The 25,023-nt window shown below is 38.8% G+C and overlaps 1 pseudogene; it reads right to left on the bottom strand.

Moving 5' to 3' along the window:
* Positions 1–22,103: 22,103 nt before the first annotated feature.
* On the bottom strand, positions 22,104–23,310 carry LOC142445930 (regulator of nonsense transcripts 3B pseudogene; annotated as a pseudogene).
* Between the last annotated feature and the right edge of the window lie 1,713 nt (positions 23,311–25,023).

The following is a 25,023-nucleotide window of genomic DNA, read 5'->3' as shown; positions in this document are numbered from 1 at the left end:
AATCAGGTTCCTTAATTTTCCTAGGTTAGTGATGAATACCGTATGTACACGAGTATAAGCCAAGTTATTCAGCACATTTTGAATGCAGTTTTTGTGGTAAAATTAGGTGACTCAGCTAATATTCGGATCAGCTTATACATGTGCATACAGGGTACTTAAAATTTTCCAAATGTGAAATTTCTGAAACATATAGCAAGGCTACTTAGAATTATATTATATATATATATATATATATATATATATATATATATATATATATATAATAAAAGAGGGACAACTTTAGTGAGCTTAACTGGTGTCAATGTGTAACTACTGTTAAGGGTTTCTTACATTTGCTTTCATGTAGCAAAACTTTGATATTGTTTTACTTTATATTTGTGAAATAATGCACATATCATGCTTTTTGGGGGGCATGAGTCTTACAGTCATCACACACCTACATTAGGTTTTTTAAAGTGTTTATATGCATATATGTGTTATTTATATGGGTAAATTAAATGTGAAATCTATTGACATATAAAACTGTTGTGAGTAATAAGACTTAATTTTTCATTCATTTGAATCAGAAGGTGATAGTCAAAGAGTTCAGATTTTAAACAATGCATTTAAAATATACTAATACTTTTAAGTTGCTTAATATTTAGGAAAACAGTTGATTTGTAAGGAATATGTTACAATTCCTTTGTGAGCAAGAGGGTTATAAATAATGTATGCAAAATGAATTATACAAAATTGGTACTTGGTAGAAAAGGTAGTTATGTATAAAGTCCAGGAAAATTTTCAGGAAATACCATCATGAATAAACTGGATCACAGCCAAAGATATACAGATCTTCTCACAGCATGTGAAATGAACTCTTTAATAACCATAAATGATCAGAGTCTGAATTTCAACCCTCAGGACTGCTTTTGATGATTTAGCAGCAAATATTTCCTAATTATAGCCCCAGCCAACCCCCACAAGACTCATGTGCGCATCTGCCCTGGTCTTTTCAATACCTGGAAGGGCAATACCAGCAATACTCACTGGAAACATAGAAAGCACTCTTCACAGAAGGATGCAAATGATAAAAATTTAAAATAATAGATGTTTATGTATAAATGTATACAGACATTTAAGTGTGTTTTTGAAAATTTATTTATAGATACATAAATGTACATTTAAAACTCTGGAGTCAAGATTTGTATAAGAGATATATTTTGGATCAATTCTCTTATTTGTAGTGGTATCTTTAAGAGCTGGCTTCTCATCAACATTTTGATATAACATTTTATGATACTTGACTCAAGGAAAGCATTTGTTCATTGATATGTTCCTTTGTCTCTGTAGGATGTTTTCTCTATGCTTACAAGCAGTACTACTGTAGGCCTTTTTAATACCCTTCTATTTTATAATTTTCATCATGCTTAGATTATTACAATAAGAGTTTCACTTTGTATCTTTAAGTTATTTGTTGTTCATTGTTAGGTACCATGTGGTTGGTTCCTAATCCAAGCTAACCTGTGTACAACCTAATGAAAATACTGCCCACCTCTAGCTCATTGTTGCAGCCACTGTGCTGATACATTTCCCAGGGGTCCTCCCACCTTTTTGTGGGCCTTTTGCTACCCCAGGGTGAGAAATACCTCTTGCTACCAAGCTAAGTCTGGTCCTCAAAGGTTGGTCAAGAAAAGAATCTTCATCATGCTCATACATGCCAAGCATCCGTTTTCTAGATGGCCCTCACTCTCCACATCCTCCTCCTCCTCCTCAGTGTTGCTATGACAGCATGCATTAGCAATGATTGGTTGATCCCTGAAATGTTCATTTTTCTATCTTTATCTGCACTACCTTCCCAGTAGTCATTCTGGCACAAATTGATCAAGCTAATCTGCCTCTCATGAGTCTTCAATGGGTTCTTCTTAGCATCCCATACATTTTAATATACCAGTCATGACTTTTAGACCTCTGAGAGTAAGAGAAAGAAAGACCTCCCTGTTTGAGCATCTGCCTTGTTGCTCACATTATACTTCATCCTCTACATTCAGAAGCCTTTTGGTCCTAAAGAATCAGAAATTATATAAGGTTAAATAACGTTTTCCAACACCATAAACTACCAAAGTGGCAGAACTGAAATTTATTCCATGGCTGTTGTTAGTTGATGGGAAACCATGCCTACCTAAATAATTTAAGATATTTTGCTCTTTACAAAATCCCAGAGTTAAAGGCAGCTTGGGCAAGAAATCTCACTACATCAAGCATATGAGTTGGGGGAAATGGAATGAATTTAAGCATCAAGTTGAATTAAACATTGCATGGTTTTCATGTGTCTTTAACAAGCTAATGGAATCCATTGAGAATTTGGAACATGGTCGGGGGAGTGGACCATATGTGACCTCCTGGTGGCTATACAGGGAGATGAGGAAGCCACCTCCACACTAGTCCAAGAACAGTTGCCACAGGGCAGAGTTTAGACATGCCTCCACCTCCCAGCATTTCTGCCTCATTGTGATCTGAACGACATTTCCTATAGCCCTCCGGTTTTCTGACATGTCTGATAATTCATTGAAATAGTCACATAGAACTCATAGATGATACTCATCATGATGGTGGATTTATTAGGGACATCAATGGGATCAATCCACAATTACTCCAGTGGCACCGGGGTGTCTGATGGGTGGCTAAGCATAAGGTTAGAGGTCTTGCATCTCCTCGGGAAAGATGGGGCTTTCTCGTTCTGTGAAGAATTCCACGCTCTAAATCCACAGGGAACGTTCTGCCCTGTCTTATAAGGTGGCTATGAGTCCATTTTAGCTCCATGACATTGAAGTTTGTTTGGTTTGGATACCCAGTCATGGGTACACGGTAGCATCTCTTCTCAACCAGCAGCCAAGTCTCTTTCTCTCTGATCCTCAGCCTTGTGGCACACAGAACCTTGGCCTCTTTCTCCGAGTCAGGAAGCTGTCTGCTGTTCTGCTTACCATTGTCATAGTCTCAGCAGTGCTCTGCTGCGTTCTCTCATCTCTTTGACTTTGCCTCTGATTTTGGCACGGTGTAGCCTCTGGTCCAACAGGGATTTTTGACATTCTCAATTAGTGCTCTTATTACTTGAAGTTCCCTGGAATACTCTGTGTTTGCTTTGAGTTGGCTATCTTAGTCACAGAGCAATACTGACTCAAACTAATCAATCTCTCTAGCAGTGTTTCATGCCCTCTACTTGCATAGTACCAACCGATCATTTTGTGTGAGTTATAGAGAAATTAGTAGAAAACCATATTAAGACTGTTATGGTACATATGTATGATTATTTTCCGGCACTAGGTAGGAAAAATAAATATCCATACTAGAGTCAGCTAAACATGAAGTTCTAAATATACAATCATCTCTAAACCATGCAAATTCAATGTTTCCTACTCACCCCAGACTATTGCACTCGTGTTCATGTGGTCTGAGGCCTCTAGAAGGTTTATACAGCAGGACTTGACCTTCAACCAACCAACTTGGATAGTCAGCCTGGATTTTGCCACTCGCTATCCTCAAAGCAGCTTTTTAATTGGTGAGAATGACAGAGAAATGGATAGAAGAACCACATTAAGAAATTTCACATAACCACAACTGTGAATTGAATATTAGATATCCCTGTCATAAACACATTTTAGGAATAGTGGAAAATATTTAATCATGGGAGAACTATGTAGAGAGAAGATAAACAAGTCCAGAAGAAAACAGGAAAGAAAATACACTTGGATTATAAAAATAACTAATGAGACAAAAACTAAGAAATCAGTTGATGCCAAGCCAGCACTACTGGGTCTTTAAGAGCACTCTGACACAATAAAGGGATTTGGAACTAAAGTTTCTGATACTATAAAACGTATTTCCAATCAAATTTGCTATTAATATGATATGCCTCTTAATTTAAGTACAAATAGGCAGGAGAACAAAATCGGGAAAATGATAGCACACAAGCCTCATGCTTACTTGCCACTGTAAAAAATATATTATTTAATTTAAGATTGATATTTGTATGCCAAAGAACTGTTATTCTGTAGGATGTTTATTTTCTTTTAAAGAATTCCATCACTTACATCACACAGGAGGACGTTGTTATTGTTCAAAATGTAGGCACACAGCATTGCCCTCCGTGGACCTTTGGATTGAGTGCCATGGCTTTCTGCTGGGGGAACTCTGAGAGGTGCATCAGAAGGAGCCATGAGGCAGTCGTTGATCACAGAAGGCTGGTGGTCTAGCAGGGACATCACAAGGTACAAATGAATACAAAATCTACAATTGTTGTGAAGCGCAATTCAGGTACACATTGCATGGGGGCGGGAAGAAGAGATGATTTGATTTAGGAATTTGATCATCGAGTACTTCATGAGGACAGCTGAGACAGCAAGGCTTATAGGAAAGTTCACCGGACTTGAGGTCCAGCAACCACAATCAAACCAAACCACTGCCAGTGCCAAACCATAGTAACCCTTCAGGACAGCGTAGAACCACCTCTGTGTTTCTGAGACTGACACTCTCTGAGAGTAGAAGCTGAGGTTTCCAATTTCTGACCTTGTGAAATGCAGATCCCAACACTTAACCACTGTTGCAGTGGGAGAACACTTGAATTTGGGGGTCTCTCCCACCTCTTGTAAGATGTTTGAGCTTGCGCAAAGCATATACCCTTATTCATTTGTAATGGGATTTAAAAGACTTGCCATAATTACAGATAGACAAAAGATATAAATACAAATGGCAAAAGAATAAAGCATTTAAAAGAAATCCTAAGAACTAATTTTTCTGGCCTTTAATTATGCAAATATACCTTAAACCAGAGATTAAGAAGTTAAGCTTTTCTTTAGTATTCATAAAATAAGTGAGTGAAAGATAACAATCAAAAAACTAATGAAGATGTGAAGATTGTTGCCAGTATATTTTTGAGTAAATGATCCATTCATAATATGAAAACCTCTTACAATTGAGTAACAGGCATCCCTATTGAAAATTTGCCAAAAAATTAAGTACTTCATAAATGTAGGATGCTGGTGTATTCAATAAATATATGAAAAGTACTTTGCCTTATAAATTATGAAAGCAATACCTAATAAGATTTTGAAAATCTTTTACCAGTGGCAACACTATGAAAAAGGACAGAAATTTCAAATTTTGGTGAGGTTATAGAGAACTAGATCACCTATATGCTTTTGGTGGCATTTTAAATTTAAAAAATCACTTTTGAGACTACAAGTTTATAAAGATCAAAGTTTAAACTTTCCCTGTGATTCACTCTTCTAGGGTGAATCACTTTTATTACTTTTATGCTATTGTTTTGACAAATTATTACATAGGTAGTGTCTTAACACTGTAAAGAACATATCACATTACTGTTCTTCAGGTCAGATGTCTGACACGGATTACATTGACTAGTATCAAGGCAACTGCTGAGCTACGTTCCTTATTGTAGGCTTTAGAAAAGAATTCATATCTTTGCTTCTTTCATCTTCTGCTGCTGTTGTTATTCGGGAAATTTAGTTGGTTTCAACTCATAGTGACCCTATGTACAACCAACAAAAAAAATAGTACCAGGTCCGGCTCCATCTTCACATTGTTTCTCCTGCTGGAGTCCAATGTTGCAGGCACTGAGATAGTCCATCTTGTCCGGGGCTCCCTCATTCCCACTGCTGCTCTATGTTACCAAGCAAAATGTCCTTCTCCAGGGACCGGTGGGTCCTCATGACATGTCCTAAGAGACTAAGTCTTGCCATCTTTACTTCTAAGGAATATTCTGGTTATACTTATTCCAAGATCTGTTTGTTCTTTTGGCCGTCCGTGGTACTTTGAATATCTTTGCCAATAATATAATTCAAATGCATCAATTCTTGATTTGTCTTCTTAGTCTAAGTCCAGCTCTCACATGTATATGAGGCAATTAAAAACACCATGGCTTAGGTCAGGCATACCTTAGTTCTTGAAGTCAGGTCCTTGTTTTTCTGCACTATCAAGACACCTTGTAAAGGAGATTTACACAATGAGATTTGTCATTGGATCTCTTGACTGTTACTTCCTTGAGCATTGATTGTGGATCCAACTAAGATGAAATCCTTGACCAGTCCAATTTGTTGTCTGTTTATCTTAATGTTACCTTCTCTTCCACTGGTGGGGATTTTTGTTTCCTTTCACTGACTTATAATATGTGATAAAAGCTGAAATCCTTGATGCTTATCAATAAGTGCTTCAATTCTTCCCCAGTTTCAACAAGCAAGATTATGTCATCAGCATACTGAAACTTGTCAATAAGCCATTTTCCCATCCTGATACTTCTTTCTTCTTAATATAAGCCAGATTCTATGATTATTTGCTCAGCCTACAGACTGAGTAATCATGGTGAGAAGATACAACCGTGGTGCACACTTTTCCTAGTTTGTTATAATATACACAGTTGACTAACTTGGCCGAGCAAATAAAAAACAGATAAGATTATTTCTGGTATTCTCTGCTTTGATCCAATAATCACGTAACCTCAGCAATGATATTCCTTGTTCCAGCTTCTAGAGCAGCGGTTCTCAACCTGCGTGCCGCAACCTCTTTCCCAGGGGTCGCCCAATTTCTAACAGTAGCAAAATGACAGTGATGAAGTAGCAACGAAAATGATTTTATGGTTGGGGGGTCACCACAACATGAGGAACTGTATTAAAGGGTTACGACATCAGGAAGTTTGAGAACCACTGTTCCAGAGACTTGTGTTAGCTTCTATTGGTTACAAATCCCTTGATTTATGGCTGCCTTCTTTCATCCTCATAGCTACCAATATTGTACTTTTTTCTTTCCTCATCACGTTTTTTTTCTCTATCCACTTATGAGAAAAGTTCTTGGTGTTTCCAAATGAGTCCATAGAGATAATCAAAAATAACCGTGCTATATCGGTCTTAATTTAATCACACATGTCATGTATCTTTTGCCAAGTAAGGGACATAGTAACAGAATGTAAATATTAGAATGAGAGCATCTTCAAAGGCCAATTAGTTTCTGTGCCACGATACTAAACAACAGTGTGCACCTGTTCTCTTACACATGTGATAATTCCAAAAGGAAAATGACCGATGCTGACATTAGAATGGATAAATAAATTGTAATGTATTCACACAATAAAATAGTATGAACCAATAAGAATGAACATACAAGGGGACGTCAAATAGTTTATGGACAGTTGGGATTAATATTGAAATTATAGTGTTCTTTTATGAACTGAGCCTATTCATACTATAATTATATATATATATACTATATATAACTGTAGTCAACTATTATATATTAATAGATAATGATAGATATATAGGTCTATGCACATATAGTTACATATTAATTTTTAAGATAGCAGATGGACTTTGGGTGTTTAATCAAGCCTAACATCAATATAAAAACACTGTTTTAATAACCTGGGATTCTGTGATACTCACCTTTCCAACACAATCACTAAAAACAAAGTGAGTGCATAAGCAAAGGGGATGAAAAATGCTGATAGTGTCTGGCTATTAAAAGATATAATGTCTGGGGTCTTATATGCTTGAGGTAAAACAAGTGACCATCTACCAAGAAAGCAGCCCCTATTAAAGAAGCACAGAAGCCTGTGTGATCATAAGGTGTTGATAGGATCACGTATCAGGCATTAGAAGATACAAAACAATCAGTCATTTGATGTGAACAAGGGGGATTGGAATGGAGACCGAAAGCCCATTTGTAGACAATTGGACTGCCCCTCACAGAAGGGCCACATGGACTGGACAAGTCAGCCAGGGTGCAGTTTAGCACTGATGAAACACACAACATTCCTCTACTTATTTAATGCTTCCTATCCCCCTACCCCCACCCTATTCCCCGCCACACACACTATCATGACCCCAGGTCTACTTACAAATAAGGCTAGATATGAGCATATGCACTGGTACAGACAAAAGTTCTCAGGCACACGGTATCCAGAACAGATTAATTCTCCCCAGGAACAGTAATGGGAGTAGTGATACCATGAGGCTAGGGGAGAAAGTGGGAACTTATCACAATGACCAACATATAACCAAAAGAAAAATGGATGAAGAGAGGCAGCAGATGGTATAAGATATAAAAATAGTTATAATCTATAATTTAGAAAGGGGTCATGAGGAGGGGAGGGTGAGGAAGGGAGGGAAAAAAAGAGCAGCTGGTACCAAGGGCTCAAGTAGAAAGAAAAAAGATGATGGTGAAATATGTACAACTTCACTTGATAAAGTTGGTGTGTGGATTGTTATAAGAGCTGGAAATCCCACAATAAAATTTTTAAAAATTGGGGCCAAATTATGATTTACTGTATGATTTCTTTTATATAAAATTCAAAAGAGGCAAAATTAATGAATACTTTAGAATCATACAATGATTATCCTTATGAAAGACATGATAGATTATCAAAAGGTCAGGGAATATTTGAGATACAAGATTTGTTATTTTGGATACTGGTTTCAGGTGTTATAAATATGTGAAAAAATTTACAGTGTATTATAACATTTTAAAAATCTGCCTTACTTACTTCAAAGTGGGAAAAATAATAATTGAATAATACAATAATATTGAAAAGTCTGATTCATGCCTATTATTTGCCAGGCATTTTACATTTTCTCTTTACTCCTAAAAATCATAAGGTAAGCATTTTTAGTATCATTGAACAAAGCAGAACTGAAGATCTCAGAGTTAAGTGACACAAACTAATGAAGTTTAGTACTTTAATTTAAATCAGTGCTCTTCCTACAAAACCCTTGGGTTTATCACCAAGGTATCATGACTGGTAGAATCTGTTAAAGCTTTAAAATCCTTTGGGAAAAGTGTAACATATCAATATTTGAGAGAACACTACTGTAATGAATAGGGAAAAGGATGGAAAAGAATTATAAAATCATAAAACAAATGTAATTCAGCTATTATTAGAAATTTTAAAGAGGACACATCACAAAGGTGGAGATATGAAACAGACAAGCTCTGGTTTGGTTGTCACCTCTAGAGCTGTCACTGTATGTGCGGGATCTGCCTCACACTCGCTCATGTGGCTGTTCACATAATCCTGTCGTTGATGCCTAGCCTTTTTAGGACTATGAGCATCGAGTATGTGAGGGCAGCAAAAGAATCCACAGCACCTTTTCCAACTAAGCCATAAACTCAAAGACAAAGTTATGCATATTTCTTTGGTGGGAAGTGACTGCAATTTTACAAGTTGGTGAGCAGCCATGTAAGTAAGATGCAAATATTTGTCTCTTCCCTGATATGGGGCAAAGGAGAATGAAGAAACGAAAAGATCCATGAAGATAATGAGTCTGGGACACTAATAGACCGCGCAAACTTACCTTCCACCACCCCGAGATCAGAAGGACTAGAGCATATGGGCTAACATTACCAAATAATCTGAAAGGGCACACAATTGAAGTCTTGGACAAAGTGAGATAAAAATGTGTGTGTGTGTGGTGGGAGGGAATCCAAAATTATAAAGAGACCATAGTTACTGATTGGAAAGGAACTGGTCAAATCCTGAGGCTATTCATTTAGTCACCCTTGGTGTCTGGAACTGAACCCACCCCAATACCCCCACTTTCAGACAAATAATAAAGAATGGTGTGCTACTTAGAAAAACTAACCATTTGAGGTCGAAAGGATGAACATCACTTGTCCAAGAACACAGTTCGGATGGCATGAAGGGTCAGGAAAGAAGGAGGAATGGAAGAAACATCACAAGATAATCAAATAAATGGTGTTACCTTGTAGGAATTGCAATTAATACCATGAACCTATGTGGATGATCCATTAAATGGAAAAGTGACTTGCTCTGAAAACACCCATCCAATTTACAATAAAAAAAAGTTTAGCAAACAAGAACGCTGGAACTCCAGCGCTCAACTGACACCTGGCCACTGGTGTGATCTTGCCTTTGGAAGCAATCCCACACAGCATCTGTGGAACCCTATATCAAACGGATACACCACCCCGCTACCTTGAGGAAGAGTTGCAACTCCTCCAGACTCACATACAGGTGATCAAGTCTCAGTTACCTCCTTACCTACTACTCTATTTCTTCCCACTTTATTCACTAGCCCTTCTATCTTTCCCACCAAAGTCAGTCTCAATGAGCTCAGGTTTGTGTTGTTGGTTTTTTGCTTCTTCTTTTTCCCTATTTTTTTCTTTTTCCTTCTTTCTCCTCTTCCCTCTCACTTTCTCCTATCATATGCCACTACTGGCTTCCAGGTCACTACCCTCCGCTTAGGGCAAATCAACCCAAAAAGCAGGAGGAACTCCAGCCTGCCCTCCGTGGGATTGCTGTACACCACACAAGGCAGCTGGGACAAGCATCTACACCACACTGCACTGCTGAGGAAACCTCCATCAGATCTCTAAGGTGATCTTGTCTACTAGGGCAATTCTGCCCATCATCACTGGGTCCCAGCATTAAAAGGGCACACCAACCTGCCATTGCACCCTCTGTCCCCACATTCAAGTAATCAGGGACCAGCTATCCCTTTATTCTTTATTTCCTCCTTCTCTCTCTCCTCCCTCTTTACCATCACAGACAATATTGGTGAACACAGTTGGGTTTCTTTCCCCTTTCTCTTTCTCCTCTATTTCTTTCTTTGTTCTCTTTGCTTCTCTCTCTGCTTGTATGATTCTCTCTTCTCCCTCTCATTGCTTTCACATGCCACTGCTGGTTCCCAGAGTCCTACACTCTGCCTAGGGCAACCCTACCTTCCCCGTGGGCAGCCTGACCCCTAAGACAGTGCTGCACACAGGACGTCAGTGTTACACACAGAACAGCAAGGGGTCAGCTATTTCTTTAGTTTTTATTCTCTCTCCTTCTCTTTCTTTTTTTCTTTGTTTTTTTTAACTTTCTCTTCATTTCTCCTCTTCTTCTATCTCTTCTCTATTTGCTGCCACAGCCTCAGCAGATTCAGTTCTCCTTTTATGTTGTTTCCTTTTCTTTCTTTCTTTATTTCATTTTTACTGTTTTCACTTTTGTTTACTCTTTTCATTTTAGTTGTGTGTGTGTGTGTGTGTATCAGTTTGCTTGGTATTTTTGCTCCAGTCTGTTTCTCCTTCTTTCTCACTTTTCCCCTCCCTTCACTTTCTTGTCACAAGCCACTATTGGCCTCCAGGCCCCTACCCTCTGCCTAGGGAAACTCTGAAAGCCCAACTTGGGGAGTTCCCACCCACATTTATTGGCTTGGAAACAGTTGGGGAATTCACGCCAGTCCTCTTCCACACACTAAGCAGCAGGGGATTCTCCCCTACAAACAGTGGGGATATCTCCACCCTAAATCCCGAGGCCCTACAAGTGATTGGGGGAAATGCCTGACCACCACTGGTGGGGCTCCACTCTACTGCGGGAATATCCACCCAATCTCCAAGGCGATCTCTCTGTCTATGGTAATTCCCCTGCCAGGTACAGAACTCTACACTAAGGAGGGTATACCCGCATGCCCTCCTCAGCACTGCAGTTGCAGAGGAAAACACCACAGGCCAGCCTAGGTGCTCCAAGAACCGTGAAGCCTATTTAGAGATTGGCCAGGGAAGCAATGCCCTCGTGGGCCCACAACAAACTGATCTGTGTCACATAAGAGGAATATCCAACACACATTCAAAATAACAGAAAATGATGCCTAGGATAAGAGTGAAACCACAGGAAGGTATAGCTATAGCCTGACTCCTCAGTACAGCTACTGGCAGGTAGTTCATAGTAGTATTCAGATAAATCTCCCAAGGGAAGGCCCGGTGCTCTTCGACTCAAGAGGATGGCTCCAGGCTTCTCTAAAACAGCACGTAAACAGCAACCAGTTCTAAAAGCTTCAATGAATAAAGAGTAAAAACAGAAGACAATGCCAGAAGAAGTCATGAACCTAACAATGGGTATAGGAGCAGATACTGACTTGCCACAAAAAAGGAATTTTCAAAATGATGCTTGAAGTCATAAAGGTTATGAGGGAAGCAATGCAGAAAAAAGAGGAAATGATAGAGGTCATAAAGGCAACACACCAAAGGGAAATACAAGGGTTAAGGGATGAAATTAAAAAAAAATCCATTGACAAATTGACAGACTGTGCCAATATTCTTGAGGAGGCAGATTTTCGCACCAGTGACGTAGAGAATAACCAAGCAGACCTCAGCAAATGGGAAAAGCAGTCAAATAAGACAAAGAAGCTGAAGAAAACTTGGGAGCCATGTCGGATGCTATGAAAAGAAACAACATTAGAATAATTGGACTACCAGAACAAGACACAACAAAGAAGTCAGCAGTGAAAATAGCAAGGGGATTCCTAGAGAAAAATGTCCCCAGTTTAATAAATGAAAATCAGGCAACTATTCAAGAGACTGAAAGAACACCAGCCAGACTGAATCCCAAGAAGAAGTCACCAAGACACATCATTGTCAAATTATCCAACTATGAGGAAAAGGAGAAGGTCATAAAAGCAGCTTGGGAAAAGCAAACAGTCACGTATAAACATACTCCAGTAAGAGAATGTCCAGATCTATCAGCAGAAATGATGAAGAAGAGGAAGAAATGGAGTAAGATATTCCAAAAATTGAAGGAAGCAATGCAAACCCAAGAATACTTTACTCAGCCAAATTATCTATTAAGATATGTAGAAATAAGAGTCTTCCCCGACTAGGAAAACCTTGTAATGTATGTCTGGATTGTGTTAAGAATTGTATGATCCCCCAATAAAATGAATGCCAACAACCGAAACAAACTCCTTACTTGGTTGCTTTCTCCCAATTTCGAAAGTTTAGCAATATTCACCTTAGTCATTCAGGATCACCTGGTCTCAGCATGATATACTTATGTATGCTTTTATAGCAAAAGAACAAAAGAATATCTATTTGTTCTAAAAACAGTGGTGTGTCTAATGAGGAAATATATATTTTTTAAATGTTTAGTTCTAGTCACTTCCACAATCACACGAATGGCATGCTACTTCCCTGATGCTGGTAAACTCCGAAGACCAAGCAAAGTTCGGCGATGTGGCACGGAGGACAAGCCGGCTACTATAGCTACAGCCACACCTGTGTCAAAATCAGGGAGTCAGCATTCCATGGAGAAACTGAGGCAGCCCTCAGTTTGGAAATGTGATTCCAAATGTGTCTTCAAAGGAAATTCCTTTAATTAAGAATGACTTGTGTAAGTGCAAGTTCGAGTAAGGAAAAAAAGGCAGGATTTTGATGGCAAGATCTGCTGGCGCTAGAAAAATAAAACATTGCCAGCTGGACTATTCCCTACTACAATGGCATACGACCTTTGCTGAACTACACCTGTGATAACAAGTTAGTTATATTGGAAGAGTAAGTCAATTTCAGGAAAAATCATTTGGCTCATATTAAAAACCTATGAATTAAAGGAAATTGTGTAGAAAAATATTCGGGTATAAAATTAGTTAAAGCGTGATAATATGAAGTCTGATGACCCCAGCTCTGTCACTGGCTGCCTGTGTAGTCGTGGGAAATATACTTAAACGCTGAACCTGGATTGTTTCTGCTGGTGGACCAGACTCCAAACCACATGCCCTGCCTTGCAGTGGATTCTAACTCAGAATAACCCTATGGCTCAGAACAGAACTGCCTGGTGGGTTTCTAAGGCTGTAAATCTCGACAGGAGCAGAAAGCCACATCTTTATTTTTACAGGATATTCTTTATTGTGTTTTGGCCAGAGGACATTCTGACAATGTGCAATGTGTAACGAGTTGTCTCCCTGTGTAATGAGGAGAAAAGGAACGCAGTTTACTTGCATGTCCAACATATGTGAAGTGCCATTTTTAGAGTTTTGTTCTGGAACATTTAAACTTCATAAAGCTCAATAAAAGTAGATATTTCAAAAGATAGATTTGACGAATGAAAAACAGATTTAGAAATGTAAAACTGAAAAATAATGGGGTCAGAATTTAAGTATTATGCTGTCAGCATTAACTTCTTCTGCTCATCTCTATCGCCAGAGTAGTCATAGAAATGAACTACTTTAGCTTTATCAGCAGTGTTTAAGAAAATCAGAGGGTTGTCTTATTTTGACTAAAAGTATCTCAGACTAATATCTATTCCTTCCTTCACTGTGGTCAGGGGGTCTCACCAGTCCGCCTTCTGAAGAAACCAGCTAGTTGGATAAATTCCCTTTTCAGAAGATGTTGTCCAGGAGGGGAGAGAGACACACACATTGAGTAGAGGCTCTTAGGCATAGAATGACCTGAAGATGCACTAGACCAGCACAATGAGCTCATGTTTTTTAACAAGAAACTTTTATGTAACAAAATATTTGGAACTTCCTGCTTTCCAAATGGACCCACACTTTGCTTTGAATATTTCCCACTTAGAAACTCAGCGCATTATTAAGTTAAATGATGATATAAATAATTGATATTTGTACAAGTAAGAACTTTAAGATAGGAATGTAATCCCTGGAAAGAATATATATTTCACATTAATAAGATCAAATTAAATGCCTACGGCAACATGAGATGTGAACAATTGTTTAAATTCTCTTTTCATTTATGCAAAGTCAATTTCCAGAGGTTTGTTTAAAATAGATAATTGCATATCTTAAGTCAGAATTACTTACATCATTGTTCTTCATCTGATAATTAATAAATAGGACACGTTTAAGACAGACAATAGCATTTGTCAGAATATTAAAGAATGTTGAGTTCCCTTGATATTGCTGTTTCTGATAGTACTACAACTTCTAATAACAATAGTAATGTTACAGAGCCCTTACTACATGTTTGTGGGGGACAGAGGACTAGGAAGAGAGTGTAAAATGGATGAATTCTTTAGTCTTATATTTTACAAAGCCTGACAGGCCAGGATTCTGGGGTGGAGGGAGGCCTTCACAACTGTGAGTTAAAGATGAGTCCCAATCAAATTCTCATAACTAAGATTGACCTCCCATAGCAGTGCCACCATAATGTTACCTCTAACGAGCACATGGCAGATTGCTATCAGCCAGCAGCTTTAACTAGAGGAGGCCTGACGTGGTATTGCTCTCATGACTCAGCAGATTGTCACTCCTCCTTACCTCCCCCAGCACCCAGGGTTAGGTTGCTCCTCCAATGAACTCAGAGAGCTTTAGGGTTAGGGTACAGCCCACTTTTTCACTTAGGTGGTTACATGTAATTAGGGGGCTGTATGCCCACAGAGAATATAAGCTGATGTGGGAAATATGCCCTCTCTGCACTGATCTGAACTCAGAAGTCATGGCAGAGGTGAACACCCCAAATTTTTGTTTGTCTTTTAATTTTTTTCCTTTCAAGTACACAACCATCCTTTAGGACCCTTCTGGATATGAAACTAGACCACACCCATTGATATTTCCTTTACTTAGATGAATTATCTGAACTGTGGTAACAGCCTTACCAGTTATAAAGAGAAAAAAATCAAAGCTTAATTTTTAAGAGTCATCTGGAACAGTTAAATTTCAGACTCTGGAATTTGAATGTAGGCTTCACAAATTACTTAAAAATTAACTTGAGTAATTTTATCTACTGAAAAAGCATTTCTGGTCTACATCAATATGTCAGAATCAACACTCTGACAACCAACAGGAGCGGCCCCCTGTTAAATGGGAGGAGTAGTGTCTGCCCAATTGAAAAGGTTGTTATGATATTGAATGATTCTCAAAGAGAAAGCACTATGCACAAATAACAAAATGCTACCTATTATTACACAAAGTGAGTGGCCTTAGGCCCAGAGTTGCCTTAATTAAGCAGAAACTGTTATCCCACAAAAGTTAGGTAAATAAATTCTGTTTGCTGCAATGCTGAAAATGCCTGAATCTGTGTTTCAAAAGTGAATAAAATTCCTAATTAGGGCAGATATGTTATGGCGTCTTGAGTGGGAACGAAGAAGCAAGCTGATCCCAGAGAAGTGCAGGAGTCTTCTAAGTGTTCTGAAGGGTCACCTTCTCATTACGCGGCCAAACACTGAGGAGCTGCAGTTCTTGCTTGTATGGCAATCCACATGTTTGCATATGGTAGTGTTTATAAATGTTATCAATAGAATTTACCTTTTTCCTTTAAAGTCATCAACAAAGCAGAAATTCTTACCAAAATAAATATTTTATTTTACCGAAATAAAGGAGTATATGAAATATCACATACACACATATTTCAAAAATTTCTGGCTTCCCTTAACTTTTAGTTTCATTTTTACGGAGGCTTTTTGAAGTCCATCCTATCTCTGTCTATCTATCTATCATCTATCATCACCACCATCATCACCATCACCATCATCATCATCATCTGCATGCACATGTATATATACAAACCCTCAAACCAAACTCACTTCCATTGAGACAATTCGGACTCAGAGACACTCCAGGACCGAGAAGTTCTCTCCTTATGAGTTTCGGAGACTGATTCTTTACAGGAGTAGGAAAGCCTCTTTGGGCTGCAGAGGGATTGGCGCGCTTACACTGCTCACCTGTGGTTAGCAACCCAAGACATGACCACTAGGTCACTAAGCTCCCTCATATATATATATATACAGATGTATGTATAATACATGCACAAATAAAAGATTTACTTATACGTAAGTTTTTCTCTTGGCGAGAACCTTTAACGGTTACGTTTTGGAATCCAAAGCTAAAGAGTATCAGTTTACACCCACTGGCAGCTTCAAAGGAGGATGTGACGCTTTGCCAACACTATTCTTTGCTGCTGGCTTTTTAAAAGACTTGTTTTTAGGCTTATAACTGCAATACCTCAAGTAAGTGCAAACATCACTTGTAACCAGTTGGCAATATGGAGCACGAAAACGAAAACACAAGTATACCTCCCGAATGGTCAGCACTGTGAGAATATACACAGCTTATGACACACAGGGCCAATTGTACTCTCCATATGGTCTCTATGATTCAGAATTGACTCAAGGGCAGTGAACTGCTTTTGGCTTCTCCCCCTTCCCCTTTTGGAGGAATTTGTCATAGCAATGATCAATGTAAATATTCTCCTTTGTGTTTAGGACTTTTTTGTATGATATGAAGTTTACTATTAATTTCACTCAAATCATTTAGTCTTGTTCTTGGTTCCTGTGTTATAACCCTAAACATATATGCTTCTGAGTGATGGAAGTGTCATGATGAGTCTTCAGACCATTGTTACATGTTTATTGTCTCCTTGGTTGATGGTATACATAGATGCGTTTAGGAGAGTTTTGCTTTCCTTTGGGGGACATGGGAGTTTTCCCTTGAGGAGACTTTCAGATCTTGCCCTGTGCATCTCTTCATTTAGGTCTCTTTTCTAGAATAAAAGTATAATCAAAGCATAGCTCTTTTGTGAGTTCTAAGAATTGTTCTAGTAATTATCAAACCCAAAGGATGAGTGGGAGCCAGAAGCTCAGAAAAGGGGAATGGGGAGACCTGAGCTTGTGTTTAAGATCCTGAGGGGGTGAGGGAAGGTCTGCAGTGAGCATGCTAAGGGGACCCTCTGGCTTGTAGCTGGTGTCTGAGGCCTTGGCAAGACGAGGCAGTCTGCAAGATCTGGCCCACTTGCTTGTGAGGTCTGCCTTTCTCTGGGTGATTAGGGCTGAATATGCAGCTGATGTTTGAAAATAAATGGGTCAAGACTGAAAGTAAATCTGTTTGAAAGAATCAATACAGTATGGTGTCAGAGAAATTAAAAATGAAAAAATAGTTTTCCAATCTGTGTCTCTAAGTGCACGTACTTTTGTGTATGTATCTGTTTACAACATTTGTTAACGGATAGTTCCTTATGAGATAACCTTGTATAATATTTTATTTACCCTTGCATATAACCCTTATATATGTATGATACCAAATGTAATTTATCATGCTTTTATTTATCAGTTGCTCATTATCTGTTATATAGCCTGATAGAATATGCTTCTGTCAATGAGAATCTTATTGTTTAGTAGCAAGGTGATTACATCAGTGAAATTGCATTCAATGTGGTATGTGAGCATAGAGCAAGGTGACTTTGTCCTTATGGGTTTATGGGACTAGATGCAAATGACATTGTATCTTAGAAGAGTGACACCTCCCTTTTAATGTAAACTCAGTAGATAAGGTGATTTAAGTTAGACACCTTCTTTCCATCCCTAAGATAAAGCAAAAAACAAAAAATCCCTTACTGCTCCTGAGTTAATTCCTACTCAGAGTGACCCCCTAGGGCAGAGTATAACTGCCCCTGTGGGTTTTTGAGATTTTAACTCTTTAGAGCAGTAGAGAGCCCTACCTTTCTCCAGAGGAGTGTTTGGTGGTTTTGAACCACTGACCCTACAGTTAGCAGTCTCATTTGTAACCACTGCACCACCAGGGTTCCTTAACTTTGCCTCTAGGTAATTTAAAATGTGGTGTGATGGATGAGAAATGACAGTCGCTGAACCTGGAATAGAGGAGATGTTCATTCAGGAGACACTCAATATTATCACACCCCTTTCTTGTCATAGTCAACAAAAAGCCCCTCAAGGAGATATATTGACATGGTGGCTACAACAATGGCATCAATCAAGCATAACAACAATTGAGAGGATGACATAGGACCAGATAGTGTAACATTCTATTGTTCACAGGATCGCTGTGAGTCAGAGCCCCTCCACCGCAACTAACAACAATGACATTCTTTGTCAGCTATTTATCATTGACAGTTAATTTTGAATCTCTTATTGCCTTTTAATCGAGTAAGGAACATTGGAGAACTGAAGCTGTATATTTTCCCCCTTTTCCCCCCTCATCATGCATTTAGTAGTTGATGCTCAATAAATATTTTATTAAGAACCTGAAGTGGAGTATGTCTTTATTGTCATGTATGAATCACAAAAGGCTCAATAACACTGCTACAGAACAGTGATTCTTAACCTTTCTGAGTTATTATTCCACTCATTGCTGAATCAAAGAACATAGATCTCAGTGTGATATAAATAAAAAGAGTGCCTTATTCTGAGAAGTGTATGGAGATGTTTATGTACATTGTTTTGCTATATTTATGATTAATGGTGAATTTTAAGAACAAGATTAGTACTTTTGTATTGATAGAAACAAGTTTGATAGCTGCATCTTTAAAATAAATTCTTCTGTTCAGATTTGTGGAAACGTGTGATGAAGTAGATAAGGATAAAAGGTATTTCCATGGTAACGGTAAAGCTCAAAGATAATGATAATTTCTAAAATAAAGTGCTATCACTGGCAAGGAGGATTAGCAGGGAAAGCATGCAATACTGACTGAGGGGCATAACGATTGAGCGATGGTGGATTCTTACAAATTGTTTTCAGAATCCCACAGAGCACTGAGATGATTTCTTGTATTTCCAAGGTTATGCCATAGTTGGCTGAAAACAATGCCTTAGAGAACCCTAGGGGGAAACAGGCTGAATTCTCCCTGAAAGACGTTTTTTTTCCTGATTTTTCGTGTCAGCACTATGTGAAGGGAAGTACTCATTTAATGTGAAGACATGAGTCTCTCTAACATGTACAAACCCCAGGGATGTAACGGGTTCGTTACAGGGCTGCTAACCACAAGGAAGATTCAAATCCACTAGTTTCTCTGTGGGGAAAAGAGGAAGGTTGGTGTTCCTGTGAAGATGTATAGATTTGGAAAGCCATAGGGCCACTTCTACTCAGACCTAGAGGGTCACTGTGAGTAGGTGCCAGTCGATGCCAGTCAGTTCAAGTTAGAATTAGTATTATCTGGTGTGGGGAGGTGATGGAAAAAAATCTTCATATGTTTGTTTTCACACATGAACTAATCAACTTTTTAAGTACCACCGTGTACCCAGGACAAAAAACCAAACCAAACTCACTGCCATGAAGTCCATGAGACTCCTAAAGACCCTACAGCACAGAGTAGAACTCTCCTGTGTGTTTCCAAGATGTTGGCAGTTGTACCTCCCAAAGGAACTTCGGGCAACAGGATTGCCAACCTCTTCCTAAAGGTGACAGCCTTAGAACTCCTAAGGGGAAATTCCACTGTGCACACACGAGGTCAGCTTGGGTGAGAAGGCAAAGTAGGGGGCCAGCAAAAGGGAGAAAGACCATTGAGGAGATGATTGACATGGTGATTAAAACAGTGAGCCCAGCCCTGAACCTTCCTTACGATGCTTTCTATGCTCAAGCAGCAGTGCCTTACATACAAGCCTGTTATAACTCATATGTACTGTCTGTCGAATGGCTCTGCACTTGCTTATCCACCTTTTTAAGCCAAAGACACCTATGGGCTAGAATAAGAAATACTGAATAAAAGACTCTCAAAGTTGGATTGTATAGATAAATAAACAAATGTTTTCTATGTCTCCCTTGCATGATATTTTCTACTAGATCTCTAACTTCTTAATAGTAGCAAGGCTATCTGAATAGTGTTTGCCTCGTCTAAGGGCTGAATACATCATTCACCCACACAAGTGGATATCAACTGATTTGATCATTTTCCTCATAAGGAAGCATATGTCACTCCTGTGCTCTAGGCATGTGGATTGTGACTCATTCCAGCCCTGCAGGACAAAGCAAAGCTGCTTCATAGGGTTCCCAATATTACTGTTTGTAAAAACAGTCTGCCATACTTTTTTTGCCTGTAAAACTAATGTTCAAACTGCCAGACTTTCTGGTAACAACTGAGTCCTTGACCAGTGTGCCAGCATTCTGCATATGCCGCTGAGAAGGAAACATTAGTCCTTTATCAGTACTTTAAGATGACAGACTATGCATAAGGAAAAAATATTAAAGCAAATTTTAAAAGTTTTCTTTCTTTTAAAAATGCATTTATTTTTATTTACTAAGTGTAAATACAGATACCAAAAAAAATGCCATTTTAATATCCATTACCTGTATATTTCAGCAAAGTGATTTACTTTAAATATGTTGTGCAGCCATTGCCCTGTGCATATCTATTTGTCTATTAGACTTGACAGAGCTTCTGCTAATCCTGCAGTTTTACATTTTGAAATGACATTGAAGTGCAAGTCATTTCTTATTTACAATTGATTATAACTATATATGACCCAAGTAGTATTGATTTATCTCTCTCTCTCTCTTACACACACACACACACACACACACACACACACACACACACACACACACACACGTCTTGCTTCTCCCCAGAAATTAATTGCTTCCAGTTAAATCCAAGTCAGCATAGAAATCAGGTAGAAGACATCCCACAGGTTGGCATTAAACATGTACCATCAGTACTTAGAACACTTATGCTGAAATTTCCCAATATCCCTCAGCCTGAAAGCATGCATATAGCACTAAAACTGTTTGCTTCCATAAATATTCACTGTGGTGGTTACATAATCTGCTGTTCATTTGAGAGTATTAAGAGTGAAAAGGTGGAGTTTAGCTTGTCAACCAGGTTGCAGCTTTGAGGACCTCATTTGGAGGCGCTAAGGGGATCCATAGCTCTCTGAGGTGGGACCATAATCTCACTCCCTGGGAGACATTGCAGTTGACAAGACACATGGAGATAGGTTGATAGCAGCCAGTGGCTTGGAGCTGGAGCAGCCACATGGAGACCCTTGCCACTGCTGAGAGGCTTACACCACCACTGGATCCACAAGACTTTCCACCCACTGGCCTGTGGTCTTCCTGCCCTCAGCATCATTGCATGTGTTTCATGAGTCTGAAGAGGAATTTATAGATTGGTATCAGGCATATGGGCTAATCCTGGACTTATGGACTTGATCTGAATTTGGCTTGTCCATTTTTCAATATTCAATTGCTCTTATATATAAAGCTCTTTCTTGTACACATATGAGTCTCCCTGGATTTGTTTCGCTCATCAAGCCAGAATAACACCTTTACAGAATCCAAAATCCTATATAGCATCATTGTGAATCTGAATGGACTTGACGGCAATGTTTTTTTTTTTAATCTTTTTAATGTTGTGTACAGGTTTCATATAGATCATCAAATTTCATCTTAGCAACACCTTTTATAAATGTAGATATGACAGCTAATATATTATTATCACAATTTTAAAAGAGGTTCCGAGAAGTTGAGTGAGTTACCCAAGGTCATACAACTAATAATTACTGGTATAAGCTTTAGAATTCCCAGCAGTTCCCAATTTGTGTTTTTTTTTAGTGTTATCTGTAATTATTGACACTCATTACGAAACAAGCACGAGTCTGCTCTTTAACGGGAACACACACTGGTAACGTTTTCTTCTGCGTGGAGACGGTGTGCACTCAGATCGTTTGACCTGTTTGTTTCTACTGCTGCCTCCGCGGGTTTGGTACTGTCATCAGTGGAGCGCAGGCAATTTCGACTCCGGGCGCCGGACTGCTACAGCTGCATGGCTGGATGGTCCTTGTTTCTTATTCCGTCTCTTTGAACCACTCCCTCTTTTTCTCAGTGCTGCTTAATGCTTCTGTACTTTCTTTTTCTCTTTAACACCAAATGCTTCCTTCTCCTTCTTCAGTTCTTCGTCATTTTTGTTCTAGGTCATTACCCGCGCCCGCTCTCTGCAGTCCCTGCAAGTGCCCTCTTCAGCGCTCCGGATCTTCGTCTTTCAGCTCCCCATCGGGCCTTGGGCCATGGTACAACTTGGCGCACAGCTCTCCCAGCATGCAGGCCTTCTCTGCCTCATTTCTTATGCTTTTCTCATTTGTCCACTTGTTTTTCATGCCCCTTTTCTGGCCACTTGAGCAGCTTTTTTTCTGATGCACAGCTTGTAACAGAAACCTGTGTACCTTAATCTTTGGTTCTTCCTTTACTCCGTCCCTTTCTGGAATTTTGACTATCTTCATGAGCTTTTCTATATCTTTCCTTTTTCATTTCTCTTCTTCTTTCCACTTACTTCGCTTGTCTTCCCTCTGTCTTTTTCTTTCTATTTCTTGCCACCTTCTTTCTTGGCTTTTTTCTTCTCGAATCTCTGTTTTTTGGTATTTTTTTCCAGGAAGCTCAAAAGTGGGGTTGTCTTTTTAGCGAATAATTCTCCTTTTGCCTCGACCCCCTCTAACAATATCTCTGGAGCAGAGGTCTTTTTCTTGTTTCTAGTTATCTGCTGCATAGCTTTCCAAAAACTTCCTATATTCTGGATCATCATTGATTTTTCACTTTTGGTGTCTCTTTTCTTAATCTTTTTTGTTGCTTTTTGAAAAGGTGCAAATTCTGCTATAGCAGGATATTCTTGACTTTTTTGAAATACATAACCATCAAAGTGATCCTTGAACAAAAGGATGTCCTCTTGATTTCTGAAATTGATGTATGTTCTGAAATACATGTGAGGACACAAACTAGTATCATTAGAAAGCAACTCAAAATAATCATGCTCAGGCATAGGTTGAAGATGTCCCAGTAGATGCTCCTTGTTCAAAGTAGCAGGTAATCCTCGAATAACCACCCCCAAATTTCATAGATTACTCCCCACACAGGAGGCTCCTGACGTCCGCTGCTGTGACCATTTATATTCCTCTGGTGGGTCTAATTTGTGTTTTATACTCTGGTTTATGCCACATTCACTCTACAGATGAATGTTTCATAAGATACAAAACTCAGTATTGGAATTTGTGTGATAGTCTAACAATGCCACTGGAAGAAGAACATGGTAAACTAAAATGAACGAGAAATAAAAATTTAAATGATTAAATTTGTTGATCTAGCTTCAACTTCAGTGATTCTTTAGTAAGGTGAGAGTCACTTAATTTCAGTTTTTTTCTCTACTGCATTGATATGATAACTGCCATGATATAATCCATTATTATTAGAAAAGGCAAGGAGCTTTATAAACCACAGATAATTATCTAGTCATGGAGAATCAGATAATTGTACCATAACAATGAAGATACTACATCTTTATGGCTAGATACCAGACACATAGTTAGAATCATCAATGGAAGTTATATTTATAATATATCTAATATATAATATAACACTGATGTATATATGCACATATATCAATATCAACATAGTATATTATATATATCAACGTATTCTTATAGTTAAAAGACAAATATTCCAGTTCTGACTCTACTACTACTGAACTCTGTCTTTGAAAATATTCCATAACTGCTGTGTATGTATTTTTCTGCAATTAGTTTGAACTGTATAATCTCTAAAGCATTTGCTAGGGTGAAAGTTCTGTAGTTCTGAATGAATCCAACCATACCCCTTTGGCTTCGATTTTCTAATCATCTTCAGAATAAAATACAGAGACAGCTGGTCGGGGTTAGGAGTGCAGTCTCTGGCCACAGAGTGGAATAAACCGAAGGGGCCACATAACCATCCACAGACGGCAGAGCTCTCGTTAGCGGTCGTCGGAAGCTAGGGACGTCCCTGGGCAGTTGCAGCTGGCTTTTTCCCATGCTGCGATGGCTCTTCCATTGAGTGTTCTGTGCTACCCCCATCTAACTTCATTCTCTGAAGAAGATGAAAAGCCTTTTTTGTTTAATAATCAGAGTTTGGAACATAACCACTATGCTGACAATTGATAGCATATCTACTCAGTGTATAGTAGGACAGTATGCATGTCAGACATGGGTTTGTCTTACCATTTTGTTTATGAAGGGGTATGCAATATGAGGCAGAGAAATCTAGATTTAAGGCCCTATCTGTTATTTACTGACTATGGCAGTTACATAATCTTTGTCAACCTGTGAAGGGGTGGAGTCTAGCCTGTCAATCAAGTCATATCTTGACGACCTCATTTTAGGTGCTAAGGAGATAAACAGCTGACTGGAGTCCAGATACATACACTCCTTGTGAGAGATTCCTGTGGATAAGACACAGGGAGCTATGCTTGAGTCCTGGAGCTGGGGGATCCACATTGAGGTTCCTGACAGTGCTGAGAGGCATACACCACCTCTGGACCCACAAGACTTTCCACTCACAGGCCTATGGTCTTCCTGTATTCAGTATCATTGAATGTGTTATATGAGTCTGAAGAGGAATGTGTAGATTGGTATCAGACATATGGACGAATATCGGATTTCTGGACTTCATCTGGACTGGACTGGGATGTTTTCTCAATACACAATTGCTCTTTTATATAAAGCTCTTTCTTACACACATATGAATGCCTATGAGTTTGTTTTCTAGTCAACCCAGACTAAGA

The sequence above is a fragment of the Tenrec ecaudatus genome, chromosome 4 (genome assembly GCF_050624435.1).
Source record: "Tenrec ecaudatus isolate mTenEca1 chromosome 4, mTenEca1.hap1, whole genome shotgun sequence".
Lineage (NCBI taxonomy): Eukaryota > Metazoa > Chordata > Mammalia > Afrosoricida > Tenrecidae > Tenrec > Tenrec ecaudatus.
Note: the sequence above shows the minus strand (reverse complement) of the source record. Positions and strands in the feature narration are given on the sequence as shown.